General features: G+C 38.4%; 1 long non-coding RNA gene across 1 annotated transcript; it reads right to left on the bottom strand.

Annotated features, from left to right (window-relative positions):
- Nucleotides 1–1103: 1103 nt before the first annotated feature.
- On the bottom strand, nucleotides 1104–14853 carry LOC128812436 (uncharacterized). Its single transcript, XR_008438714.1, has 3 exons — nucleotides 14797–14853; nucleotides 12044–12101; nucleotides 1104–1156 (listed from the first exon to the last, which is right to left on the bottom strand). It is a non-coding gene; the product is annotated as an uncharacterized LOC128812436 (long non-coding RNA).
- Between the last annotated feature and the right edge of the window lie 261 nt (nucleotides 14854–15114).

The raw sequence follows: 15114 nt of genomic DNA, 5'->3' as shown, positions 1-15114 counted from the left end.
TGAGAGCAGCTTCTGACTTAAGAATATGAAAACTAAATAAATTAGTATTTCTTTTCAGAATCTGATAGCAGTGGACAAGAATGTGATTTGAAAGATGGAGACCAAGTAAGCAGATGCGTAAAGATTTTGTGCTCCGAAGTTCATTAGTTTAAGCTGTGGTCCAGTGAAACCAAGTCTTTCTGTAGAGAGTCATATTAACATATGTGTTATAATTTTTGAGGGTTGCACTCAAGAGCCAGAATCTTCTGCTTTGCCCACCAGGAGCATGGGACACAGCCCTGAAAGACAGCACAGTTAAAGAAAGGTGATGTATTTCTCTGTGGTGGCAAATCATATTGTTTATTAGCTCTTGTTTGCTTAAGAAGCACCAGATGGATTAGCAGTAACAAAGATTAAAGATTTAACTAGCCAGGCAAGAACCGTGGAGAACCATAGCTCATGGTACAGAGGTTACTGGATGGATAAACAGTTAGATGGCTAATCACAGAGGATGGTAGAAAAAACATTGATTACATGTATTTTTCATGAGAAAATGTTTCTTTTTTGCTGAATCAAGAGTGTTTTGCAGACTCAGAAGAAATACAGACTGAGTTCTGGCATTTCCATGCATCCTGGCAATCCTGGCCAGTCTCCAGGATATTTATTTCCCTCCTCAAAAACCCAAAAAGTTTGACAGCTCACATTTTCATTCTGATGTGACCAAAATCACATTCTGAAACTTGAAAGTTTTTCACAAAATGGGTTTGTTTATCAGACAGCCCTATAAACAATATTTCTCAAAGCTGTGTTTGACAAGCATGATATTGCTAATATGGTTCCCGCTGGTGTGTCATCCATGGCCAGGTTTTCAGAGGAATGTCTGCAAAGCAGAGCTATCGAAAAACTCTGCATATGAGCTGCAGATACCATTTCTTTTGGAAAACTGTCTGCTTGCAGGGCACTTAAGAATAGTGCCAAGTCAATGTTAAATCATCATATGGGAAATGGTTAACAAGACAGCTTTCCTTCCTACCTCCCATCTAATCTCTGCCAAATCAATCTACCACCCAAGACTGGAAGTTGAAAATGTAATAAACAGGTCCACAGTGAAGGATTGCACTATACCTGTGCCTGGAGCAGTTCTCTCTTCATTTCCCTTCAGCAGCAGCATGCCCTCCTATTACCCAAGGGAAAAAATTAAATATTCAGATTGTTATTATTTATTTAGAGGACACAAAAAAAATCAAACCAAGTCAATATTTATCCATCTGAAAAAAAGCTCAGTATATGACAGACGCTTTATTCGGGCTAAATTAGTAGACATATGTCTCAGAGAAATGTTGTTGTTGTTGATTTATTCTTTTGTCCTTCTTTCAGTTAAGCTTTCCTCAGGTGTTTTTCAAACCGCAGAGCTTCTAAAGCTTCTGCAAAAAGTCTATTTTTTACTAAATTGCATTAGCTCTTTAAAATATACAGGAAAGATGAACTCATCTAATAACAACCTCGGAAAATAACTGTAGCTGAATATAAATAAAATTAAATTTTCACAGAGGAAAAAGCCATTTCAAACTATTTTTTCCATATAATCCATACCACAGATACTCAATAATTCAGTGAGCTTTCAGGCAATATAAGTCAATGTTGACTCATTAAATGCATTAGCTATAAAATGCGTCTCTAGTAGGAGGGATGAGAAATGATTTGCGTTCTTCTCTTTTCATCATTATTCTTTAGTGGCTTTAGTTTTAGGTTTTGTTTTATTCTTTTGGTTTTTTCCACATTTCACACTTTATAAAGAATGCTTTAAAGCAACTTCAGGAGCTCTAGTACATCATTAAAAAATAAAAACATTTTCTTCTTTACCAGAAACCTGACCATGAGCAAAATTGTCTTGGTTTTTCTTAATACAAATGCTGACAGACATTAAATTAATGCTTAATTAATCCTTCCGAGATGGCCAGCCAAATGAAAAAGTAGAGAACTAAACTGGTAGGGCCAGGAGTGAGGAACTCTTCCAGCCTGGCAGGGCCCAGTTGTGCTGGACTATGACAGGCATATGAGACAAAGAACAAAAAATCTTAATAAATAAAAAGTATCAATTACATTAATGTGAAAATTCCCCTCATCTGTGAAGGGGTTGTGATTTGCAGAAATTTTGTGGCATCAGAGTGCCAAGTTTTCAGTCTGTTAACTGGATTTCTGGCATTGACCAACTATATCTTGTTAAGATGCTCAAAATTAAAGGATTCCAGCTTCTGTATGTGGAAAACTGAACATCAACCCCTAATATGACAGTTGTGATTCATATGTGTAGTTTCAGGTGGGATGTTATAGGAGAACGTGGACATTCAAAGTTAGATGATGTAGGAAATTATGTAAGTTGGAACTATTCAATAAGTAAATAATTAAATAAATAAAAGCAAAACAACCCTAAGGCAATACATATGGGTCTTGGTGTATAACTCAGCAAAAGAAAACTGGTTAAGACCAGCCCCAGATGAACGGATTTTTTTTGATTATCCACATGTTTCTCTTCAGTGTCACATATGGAAGAAATAAAAAATATAATCTTGTCTGGTTAAGTTAGGTGAGTTGGCTAAGCTAAGAATCTGGAATGCTATTACAAGTGCATTAGGTTGGTTAGCCACTCAAAAAAGATTTAAAAAAATCAGCCTCCTAATGTCCCTTTGTTTGCTTCCCTGCTCCAAGAAGCCATTTATTTCTTCCTCTAATGCCTAAAGAATTATTTTCACATTCTCATAGATTATTACTTCAGTGTGAAACCATTGTCTGCAATATGAGTTCAGCTGTTATCTACTCCCTAAAAAAAAAATTATTTCCACATTTGCTATGTAATAGTCTGACAAACAAATAACACCTGCAGAGGATCATGCTCAATAAAGAAAGGGAAGAAAAATAGGTGGAAAGCATGAGAATTCCACTAATGCTCAGTGATTGATCTTGTCAGTACGCATTGCCTGTCAGAGCACATTGCCCCAGCACAAGCACACAGCACTGAAGAACCAGCAGCACGGGAAAGAAATGCATTTCTATATAGATCACAGCTAGACACCCTCCCCCAGCTTTCTGAGTGGAGCTTGATTGTCAGCATTATACACACGCTCAGACAATGCTTTCAATAGATGCCTTTTTGGAAGACAATTGCAGAAAGCATGATAACGGGATTTGTCACCCTGATGTGTCTGCTGTTTCAGCAGGCATTATAATAATGAAAGGAAGTTTTACTAATTGAAAATGTGAATGAAATTCAGCTGTCTTTTTATTTTAATTCTTTTGGATGAAAGCCAATTAAGATCATCTGTCTAATGCATCTATTCACCCCTACTTCAACAATGTGTCAATTATAATGGATGTCTAATAAACTCAGACTTCCCAGGACAGAGAGCTGAGCATACAAAACAACTAGTGAGAAATATTAACACATACCTGTAAAATATTTTGTAAGGATTGGCAAAACCCTTCAAATGGCTGAGCTTATTTTCCACAGCATGCCTAAGAGGAACTAACCTGCACATCCTCACAGGGAATAGTTTGGGCACATCTGTGTTCTTCCACAGCTATTCTGCACTAGTGGTCCTAAGCACATCATGGACCCTCAGTATTCAAGGCTATTAGACATTTATTAATTTAAACAGTATACAGTGTTTTCGGGGAAAATAAGTCTGAGTGCAACATCACCTATGTGTTTCATCTCATTTCATCTCTTTGCTCATGTGTTTCTGCCCCCCTGAGGCATGTGACTCTTGGGCTCTTCTTGCTCACTAACAAGCGCGGCTCAGAGGGAGAGGTCTTGTGGAAGGAAATTGATCACACTCAGCCTGTGTCCATTGTATACATCTTTCAGGTGTTTTATCCTAGATTAGTCTGGTTATGTGGACTGAAAGCCTATTAGTGGCATTAAATGCTCTTCTAGAGCTCATCTTACAGCTTGGTTTAATGTATAAATAAGCCAATTCACATCATTCAAGACAGTGCTGCAATGCAAAGAAAATGCAGTACATGGAGGCAACTTGCTTCAAAAGGACATGCACAATATGGATTGAAGTGTAACAGTAGAAAGAAAGATGCTCAGAAGAGAACCAGCATTCAGAGAGAGAAGTTAAAATAATCCCAGTGAAATAACTGTAAAAATGCATCTTATTACTGATTAAATATAGTGTTAGCAATAGGTAAGGTACACAAATATGAAAGTTCAATATTTAAACCTCTGATATTATTAGGCCCCTTACAGAAGTAGATGTTGGATAAACATTGCAAATGTTTATGTAAAAATACTGTCTCTATAAGGTGCACTTTTTCACTATGTAAAAAGACACTTAAAAATTAAGGTCTATGTAAAACATTAAAGCTTGTCTGTTGCTGTCACCAATGCTCCTCCTTCTGTGTCCATCTCTGCCACCACTTTTTCTGCTTCTGCTGTAGCAATATAACACTGGTTACAATAACAGAAACCTAATCAAACCATTTTTTAAGAGTGTAGAGTAATAAATGCAGAATTTTTTTGAAACTTTTTATAAAACAACTTCACAGCAATTCTTCTGTATTTATTTTTCTGCAGATACTCTTGACTATGATTTTAGTAGAAGAAACTCTTGCCTAAAAAAGACAGACAGTTTGAGTAAAGACTATATCTTGCACATGAACTTCTAGTTCATCCATGGCAAGAGTTTGAGTAAAGTAGGCCAAGAAAAACCTACTCAAAGGTTAAACTCATCCAGTCAGTCAACAGAAACCCTTCCCACTTCTTTCTCCTCAACTAGAATAGACCAGATACAAAAGAATGAAAATCTTGCTCTTGAGTACAGGAAAATCAGCTCCAAGCCGAGCATTAATTTAAAATTACTATCTCACAAACCCCTACACATAGCAAGAACATTCAAGAGCCTCATAGATCATTATAGACAGTATAGAAACAGAAATAGGACACAATTAATTGAATCTACTATAGTGAAATTATATGACCAGCTGTGGGTCCACCAGAAAGTCCTTTTGGCTGCAAACACCACCTACGAGAGCAGAAGGTGCTTTGGGAATGTTACTCTCAGAGAGATCAGCAAAAAGGCCAACACCAGTCACAGTACATTTAGGTTCACTGCCTGATTTGTTAGGGAGGTTTTTACCTCAGCCCTTTGTGCTATTATTAGCCTTACGAGAATAATGTGGGATTAAATATTTTTCCTTTCTATGCCTGTGCATATACTCCCATTGACCTTTCTGTTCTGAACTCAAATTTAAATTAATTCTTTATTAAAACCACTATAAAAATGAAATATATGGCTTTGCAGATGAAATTCATATTTGCTGATGTGGTGAAAAACTTAGTTTGGAAGTCACCATCTACTTCCAGCCTCGCCTGAATTGTTTGGCATCTATATTTGTATGCCTTTTCCAGACTTAGAACATCAGACACTTCCCAAATTGTTGAGCCATATGGTAACCCAGAGAAGTACATCCTTAGATTTTTCTGTTAAAACTGTTTCACCTGCATGACCTTACCAAATATTCATTTGGTCCTAGTTGAACAAAGATTAAATTCTTAAAGAAGAAAAGTTAGTTTACCTAGATTATCTCAGGCAAAGTGAAACTTTGACCCCAGGTCTTCCGTATCCTAAGTTCATTGACTGTGCTTTTTGGTTCAAAGAAAATAAACTACCCCTAGCTCTTCTTTTGGTTTATCTTTTTGATGGTCACAGCAGTTCAGACTTTGCAGGTCTGAGCATCCCAATGGACTCTGGTATAAAGCACAGCACACTCTACTCAGCCCTGCTGTGATAATACATAGTTTGTATATACCCAGTGGGGGAGACTTTTCCCAGACACCTATGGAATAGATTTATGGAGCAAACTCAAAGTTCTGGGCAATTCTGGATCTTCTAGGATTAATAAGAATTTTTTAAGGATTCACATTTTCCATTTCAGTCCTTAAAACAGTAATGAAGGTCTTTAACTTGTGAATTTAGACCCAGGACCTTCTTATCGAAAGGATTTTTTTGGTAGAAGCATTGCAGACAAGATTTTGAAGGAGAACAATGTGCATAACTAGTATGTACCAGAGAGGTAGCTCTCACCTTTCTCTGCATCACAAACACACCATCTCTGACATCATAAAAGTTTTGGAGGATCCTATTTGAAACCCTAGTAAGTGTACAGTGCAGACTGGCATTACTTGAGATCAGAAGGGGAGATGCAGAGATGATGTTTTTGGAGCAGTGGTGTGAAAATATAATCTTGCAGAAGCATTTTGACTTCATATAGTATTAATATAGTATTATATTTCTCAAGTCCAGTGAAAATACCAAAAGCTTTATCATGATTTGAGCAACAGCTTTAGAAATTTGTTGGGATTGCTAGAGCTCTGTCTGAAGGATGTTCTACAGGGAGACTCTGTAGCCTTTAAATATAGCCCAGATGTTGATGAGTGGAAGAAAGCTGAGCCAAACACTGGATTATGCATGGGATAGACAGAAGGCTGTGAGAAGGACTTGGGACAGGGGAAATGATAACCTATGTTTTACCTTCTTTGATCATGACTCCTCACAAGGATGCATCACAGAAACAGTCAGACCTATAATTTGCATGGATGGCTGGAGCTCTGAATAGAAAGGCAAAGAAAGAGAAGTGAGTTTAGAGGAAAAAGAGAAGGAAAGGTGGCCTGAGTGTGACTCATCACTTGCCTCTGCTGCTTTGAAACCTAGAAAGAAGATAACACAGAGCCTCTAAAGAGTATGTTGTATGAACAGAGCTGAGGAAGTTAAGAAAGAAAATATTTCATTATCTTTAAGGCCACCATGTATAAATCTTCGCTATCTCTGCTAGCAGGCCTTACTAGCTCAGGCACCACTGCACTAAAGAACAACACATGGTTTCAGGAAATTTCTGAGTGTGGACATATTATTCTGGAAAAGGTTTCATTCACAAAGGTGGCCCAAAGAGGGTGAGATTGTTTGGAAAATGTTGTTGAAGATTTTCTCTGGGAACAATTCACCAAGACCAGATGGCATAAGCCAGTGAAGAGAAATGACTTTGACAATGGAGGAGAGGATCTCTGAAGAGCAGTAGCACATTGTGCATCAAATAAATTTAGAGATGGATAAATGGAGTAGTGGTGAAGGAGGAAAATGTGGGTGGTTTTAATAAAAGAAAGAAAAATAATATTATCCCATAAACATGCAAGATGGAAGAGACCATAGAGGCACCAGATGGAAAGTTTAAGTTCTCACAAGAAAGGATATGATGGATAGTATATGTAATGGAGAGCAGGTGAGGAGATGCTGTTACTGCTTTAAGTAGAAGGTTTGAAGGAGAACTGTAGGTAAAATAAGAGCCTCCATATACTATCAAAGGAAAAGAAGAGGAAGAAAGTAGAGGGGAGGTATTACTTGTGAGATTTCCCCCATTAAAAACTGATGCAGTACAATGTAGAGGGAGGGTGTGAAGTACAGTGCATAGCTGCAGTGAAGTGTTGGGGTTGCTTTAAGCACAGGAGTCAAGTGAATTGGGATGGAGCTACAAAGGTAGAAGAGCTGAAGAAGTAGAGAAAAGAATTTGCAAATAACAATAAAAATAAGTAGTTTTGGGGCTTAAATCAACAAATTTTAACATTCATGTTATCACTGAAAACTCTCATACTTATCCTCCCACAAAATGAAGATTTCAAGCTGTGTAACTGAGTGCTAAGCACAGCTTTCTCAGGCTAAAAACGTGCCTGACTATGGCAACAATTGCTCAGAAGGCAGCTTCTCTCTTCTTGCTTGACAAGCAAAATTCCATCACATGAAAGGCTATTTAGTCACTTTCTGATTTTCCTAAAATAACAAGTTTGTCCACACAAGTCTGTGAATATTATCTGTGATTTATTCAGTATTTATTATCGCGTATGTGAAGTGGAGCCATATGTAGTGATAATGCTGAGTGCAAACAAACAGTACTAAGCATAACACTTCAAGAAAGGTGAGGTACTACATGCTATCATGCAAACGAGTGCAAAGTTTTAAGGTTTATATTAGGGTTGTATTTGTGAAGATTTTGTTATATAATCCACAGTATGGAATTGTACTTATGAGAACAGAATATATCACATTATATTTTATTACTATTACTGACAGAGTAGAGAAATCTTTATTTTGCCTTCAATTTTCCTGTCTTATAAGAATACTGTGATGAGAAAAAAAATGTAAGGTATGTTGTTAGGACTTATAACAGCTTGTCCAGCTGTGGGGCATTAATTTGTCTTGTCTGCAAATGCTATTCCAAATTATCTCAAGGATTTGTCTCTGCTACTCTCCTCCTCAGACTGGGTCTGACTTCACCGTCTGTTGCCCACAGAAATGCCCTCTAACTGCATCTGGAAACGCTGTGCAGTAAATGTGATAACATTTTAATCTGCACTGCAATGCCAGTGAATTTCCAGCCTCTAATGAGTATGGTGCAAACATTCCTGCATCTGTCCAAAAGTGGGAAAGGATTGTGCCATCTTCCTCTTATATTTGGAAAAGGCAGTTCTGAAGTGTAAACCACCTGCAAATACTGGCAGTACAGTCTGGCCTGGGACTTCTGTCGCAAAAATCCAGGCCAGACAACCCAGACCTTTTAGGCCAATTAACCTGTTGTGGATCACAGAGCACAGAGTCCAACTCAGTACATGCTTATGGCATGTTGGCTCATTTCTGCCAGGAGACCAAGTGCTGCAGCAGCTTGTTCTCCTTCTACAGATGCACCAGTACTTTCAAACCACAGAAACCACAGATGGGGAAAATCTCAAATAATGACATTTCCATGCCTCAGGAAGAAGGAGGCAAAGTTTCTAAGGAGCATTTTCTGTATCATTTTCTGTGCATTTTCTGTATCATTCAAGTGTCCCCAGCACCAAAGATAAATAAATGTTCCTGGATCCATCAGTGATCACAGCACAGCTTGCTAGATGAGCCCTACAGGCTTAAATTACACAGGAGCACCTTGGAGAACTCTCACCTTATGTCAGGGGAGCTGGCTGTGCTGCAGACCTTTTCCATCTCAGATTAAGAGAGCAGAACCTGGGCTCTTCCCTCTACATCACACTCAGGTTGGACATCATCAAAGGCTAAAGTCACTGCTCCCTGCTGCTAAAGGATCAGTCTGAAGACATTGGTTCTGCATCATCTTCTGCTTCTACAGCAGGTGGACAAGTGCAGGAGCTCTTTCAGAAGTTCAGAGGCTGCATTTCCTCTTTATTTGCGTTTGCATCTTTTTACAACAGTCACTTGTAAGATACCCAGTTACATTTGGACATAACACATACAAATCATATTGGTCCTTCATAAAACAAATCACTCTCTGAGTAGCAGGACCAAAGGAGGTGGTTGCTTAGACATTTGCACCTCCTAAATCCTCTGCCACTCTACCTAAACCACTCTAGTGTCCTGAATTCTTCTCATCCATCCCATTTGTTTGCCCCTTTGCCCCTCATTTGCCTAGCCCAACATGTAAGGGGCAAACAAACGTGTGTCTTGCAAACCCTGAGCTGAAGGCACATCTCAGCTGCCTCCTATCTCCTGAGTCAAGTTAGGGTGAGGTTTCTTCTTCAAAAGTCTTATGGAAATATAATTTTTTAAACCTCAGCCTCTCTGCCAAATGCAGCTGAATGTGGCAAATAGGTTTGGAAATTGCTAGCAAAGAAAGGGAGAAAAGCTCAAGCAGAGGCAGGTACAGACAGACACACGCAGCAGCTGCAAAACCTTAATGTCTGCCAGAAACCAGATAGAAAATTACTCGGTCTGGGCTAAGGGGAGGTTTGTCTTCACTGTATAGCTTGTGTCTTGGGATGCAAAGGAGAAAGAGAGGGAAAAGACACATCTTCAAGACGTGGTAGGAGGGAGAGATGCCCCAGGGCTGTCAGCAGTGTGGCTGCTTTGTGGCCCAGCTGGGCTGAGGACAGAGGTTTGTGTCCTGTATCCTCCTGCTGGGCTCCTTCTTGGAAGAATAGGGAGAACAACAGGGTAGGGTAGGTCTGTATGAGTCCTTCTCTTGCCAGGCTACATTTCTGCATGACTATGGGAGCTGAACAGGGGTGGAGGGTCTGATTTCTAGTTCTAGCTCCTCCACTCCCCTTCATACCTTCTTCTTTGACATGCTAGGTCATTTAAACTGGAACTTCTGCAGTACCTAAAACAGAGACACCCTCTTCTTATCCAGAACCTCTAGATGACACTGTAATACAGATGAAAAATAGAAATTAAATCCTAACATTTGTCCCTTGCATATTTATTAATAATTAATATCAGATTTGCTTTTTATTATTTTAGTGGCTTTGTGAAAATAGAAATAATTGTTGCTGATTATTATTTATTTAAGTGATGACAACATGATTAATAATACTTCAGCATGGGAAGGACTCACACTGAACAACCTAGAATGGGGAGATATTATCTCTGTTGGTGGCAAAGCTCATAATACACACGCATTGGAAAAATGATAACCCACCTGTAGAGGAAGAATGATTAAAGACGAAGATGGATATGGCAACACAGAGATAAAGGAGATCAATATTTAGTATATAAAACAATTTAAGAAGCTGGGCCATGAATTCATTCTAACATGTGCAGGCTGAATTGAGGCTGATATACCTGTTATTTACCTGCCTATCATGGTGGGTTCAGGGTCTTCCTGTGGAGACACACAGACCTAACCACACCTGAAAATTTTCTTCCCTGGTAGACCCTCACTGTCATATATAGCTTTACAAAAGTTAAATTCAGACAGTGATTTCTGTATCTGAAGAGTTACTGAATTACTGAATACCTTTAGCAAAGCTTAGGCCTGTTGCCCCCATACATTTTTTCCATTACAGCAGGCATCTTCCTGCTTTCTGCTCACAGCAGCTGATGCTTAAAGCCTAATATCTGTGCTCAGTCCTACAGCCTGTTGCTACTCTGCTTCCTGCAACACATCTCCATCTTGTTACAGGAACAGAAAATTGTAGAGTTGGTTATAATGTTTCCCCATGAAAAGTTGTTGGGGTTTTTTTTCCAAGAAATTGAATTTCCTAAGGTTTTGACTATGAAATTTCACTGTGATGCTTTGTACATCCAGCCCTTTGGCAATCTCATCCTCACGCTCTTACTGCACTTCTCACAGTAACTAATACCTCACTTTCTTTTCAGGAGAGGACATGGTGGATGCAGCTTCAGCTGGAACCTGGCTCACTGAAGAGCAGAGACATAAAGGGGTGGGACATGTATTTACTTTTTCCCCCAAACGCTTTTTTTCTCTTGTGAGAATCACAAATTTCAATTAATTGACTTTGTTTATCAAAAGGTAAACACTTTACCAGTCTGGTTTTGCAGGTCTACAAGAAACACTTTAAATGAGACATTTTCTACATTTTCTATCAAACTGCTGTCATGCAGCCTGTAATCCTTGGCAGTGCCTTCGGTAAATTCCTTGTTGAAATACCTCTCCTGCAGCCATTTCTACTTCTCCTGTCCCTTTACCAGTGACTGCCAAATGGTTCTGCCATCATCCTGGAGCTAAAGCTGATTTTAAACAAGCAGCTGGGTTGCTGTCTAGTGAGTATTTGGTTCAGTACATGCTCAGCTGTTAAAAACAAAATACCTATGAAGATCTGAAGTGAGGAGAAAATTTCTACACAGACACATATTCTTTCTCTGTCTCTTTTCATTTAATTATATGAGAAGAGCTATTGAGTTCAGATAGTGTTTGCTTTTTCATTACAAATGCTTGGATTAGAGTTGCAGTTTATAACCATGGTCATGCTAAAGAATATTTCTCTGCCTTCTCTTTGTGTTTCTGCTGCACAAGGTTTCTGTATGTTTCTTCCGGAGATTTTTCACGGTAATTAGGCCTAATTCTTTAATTGCCTCCCCCTCCATCCCTAAAAATTCTGCTGCTTCCTAGTGATTCTGGATATAACATATGTTGCCAGATATAAACAGGGGGGCCTATTAACACGGTTATAAATTTGCATGCTCTATAAATTCCTGTATCATTCATAATCTAAAATAAAAGATGAGAAAAAAACACTTTGATTTGTTGTGTTTGGACTCACCTCCAACATGTAGATTTGTATGGCAGGAAACTGTTTTGAAGCTCTCCATTTCTTTAGGCTGGAAAAAAAAAAAGGCTTTTTATATTTTTTTTATGGAGTACAGTTGGTCCATCAAGTTTCAGTTTCATTTTGAAATGTGCCCTGGGAGAATGTGCCATAAATGCCAACGTATTCAGCATCACGAACTCAAGATGATATCAGCTTGTTATAGTGTTCTGTTGCAGTGACTCCCACCAGTTCCCTTTTTCTAAAAAAAAAAAAAAGGAAAAATAGAAGGAATGGTTTAGAATTTTGTTTATCACCCCTTCCCTTAGAGGAGCAGAATACAAACTATTATCTTCCTTCCTCATCTTTGGTGCTGCCTTTATTGAAAATTCTCAGTCAGGGATCCTACTAGTGCATTTACTGTTGACCTTAGACAGCACTAACATGATTTCCTTGCTGACTAAAGAAAATACAATGCTGCAAAGGACATGTATTTTGATTGACAAGCAATAGGTACATCTGTCTGCAGTCTTCTAGATTCTTAAAGATACTGCTGAATAAACCTTGCAGTTGCCATCTTGCAATAAACATAATTCATTCCCCCCAGAAACACATTCCATTTTAAAAGTTTTGTGTAAAATGACAGCACTAATAAAATGATGAAACATATATTATGGGGCAGAGTCATAGGCAATGTAAATCAGCACTAATCAGCTGAAAACAATTAAAACTTTTTTGTCTGGTAGAATACGTCCCTTTTATCTTAGTTATGTTAGGCAATTTGTTAGAATATGTGATAAAATGTGCCTAAATATTACAGGTAGGATATGAACACGATAGCTATTTGACAGAGCAGCCCCTGAGAGAAAGTACATTTTTCACCCCATCAGAACTTAGTTCCCTTGATGAAGATAACAGACAGGTTTGCTCTGTGTAATCCTGTACATAATTATCTTCCCTACCTAATTTCTTTCTGTTGCTATGCATCATTATCTTAAATAATTTTGTAACCATTTCATTACCATTTCCATTCCATTGTTCATTCCTTTATCTCAGTTTTTTTGTCTGACATCATAAAATTGAATATTTATCTTGTCCTCTCTACAGCCTTTAATAACAAGCCTGGTGTCAAAAACCACAACTTTAATAAATACACCCAGCCTGATGTATTATTAAGCATTGAGAAAGCACCCTGGTGCCTCCAGCTTGTGCAGAGAAGTAAAGGAGCCTGCACTGTTCTGAAGAAGCCCCTCCAAGAACCAGCTATGATGTTTACTTGCTGACATTTAAAAATAATGGAGTTTATTCAGTGTCTTTTTTCCTTTTTCCCTCCAAGCAAATAAGTATAAAAGATCCTGTGAAGGTTTTGTTTCCAAAATGGGATTCTGGGACTTTTTGCACCCCCCCCCTCCCTTTTTTTTTTTTTTTTTTCCCAAATGTAGAAGTTTATTACTTTTAATGATTAGCCACTTAGAAATACCGGTGGCAGCTAACCTGTTCGAATGGAAAGAATTGATTATAGAGCCTCAGGAGCAGGCCCTGGCTGAGTCATGAGGAGACATGAAAGGGTACAGTGGCAGTTAAGTCTCCTGGCACATGAAGGAGTGTAAACCATTGATCACAATACGAAATGCTGAAAAGTGAAAAGGAATCCAATTTATTCTAAATAAAACTACTCTGTTCTCCAGTGACAGATTCCAGAGTCAGACACCAGAGAGGAACTGACAGCAGATGTTTTAGAGCCAAGACACAGAGAGGCTGAGTAATAGTATAGAAAAGAAATTGCTTTGAACTTCACCCCTGCTTTAAATACTTCAAATCAATAGGGTCACAGAGCTCTTTAATAGAGTGATGAGGTCTTGCCCCAGCAGATCTTCACAGTGACAAGTTGATGTGCTTCCTAGCAGCAGGGTCATAAAAATTTCAGGCTTCCCTCTGAAAGGGGGCTTTGTATTAGAGAGGTCCATTTGGAGTAACTCCCTTGTATGGCCGCTCTCAAAAGCTGAGCCCTAATAGTCTACATCTAAATGGGACTGACCTCATGAATTACCTCAAGAAACTTAATCTATAAACTGGCTTCTTCTTATGCAGACTGATGAATTCTTGTTTATTCCTAAATGGCTGTCACAAAACCTATTCATCAAACTCTTAACAGGGAAGAGAGTCTCACATAATCCTGCTTCAAGTGCGGCACCATTAAATAATCATTAGACTTCATTGCTGGTCTTGAGACCCACTCCAAATCCACAAAGCAGGCTTTTTACCATTCATCAGAACTGCATTTAGATGAGATTTTGACCTGATAAAGAAGGGTGTTTTTTGTCACTATCAGTTTCATGGCTGTGCTCTTTCTCCTTTCAGAGACTGTGGTGGGGTTTATTTTTTTTTCCCTTTCCTTAACAAAAGTAAAAGAAAATAAAGGCAGATGGCCAACTCTTTCCAATATCCGTTTGCTTTATTTGAGCAGTTTAATGTAGTGAAACAGAGTGAAATGTTGCTACTTGCTAAATGGTAAACAACACCATTACCCAGAATTCAGCAGTAGACTGATACAAAACAGGGTGCTGGTGATTAATTAAACTGTTGTTGTAATTGTAATGCATGATACATAATAGATAGTGTGCTGTGTATTTTAAAAGCTTCAAATTAGCAAAGAATAACTTCCTTATATAGCACATCTCCATTCCATGCTGTTAATGCACAAATAATCAAAAATAAAAGGTCATTACTGCCAACTAATAAAAATAATGTATTTTGATTTTCCTTACCCTGTAACCATGTGCTGGAGGAGTTGCATATTGTGAGGCAGCAGATCATACAACCCTGCAGAAAAAAAAAAGTGAGTCTTTTTCTCCTGTCTCTCTTGGATACAAAGGCACAATATTCATTATTAATCAATAACAATTAGAATGATCAGCCTGAGCTGCAAAATATCAGGGTCTGCTTCTGAGCTGCTATAATTCCAGCTATCATCACCTCCCTCAAAAGAGCAAAGTTCATGTTCTGCAAATAACTGCAATGAACACTCTCATTCATGTGGCAAACTCGAGCATGGCTCCCATGAAGAGGTAGGTTGAGGTTACTTT

The sequence above is a fragment of the Vidua macroura genome, chromosome 1, assembly GCF_024509145.1.
Source record: "Vidua macroura isolate BioBank_ID:100142 chromosome 1, ASM2450914v1, whole genome shotgun sequence".
Taxonomy (NCBI): domain Eukaryota; kingdom Metazoa; phylum Chordata; class Aves; order Passeriformes; family Viduidae; genus Vidua; species Vidua macroura.
Note: the sequence above shows the minus strand (reverse complement) of the source record. Positions and strands in the feature narration are given on the sequence as shown.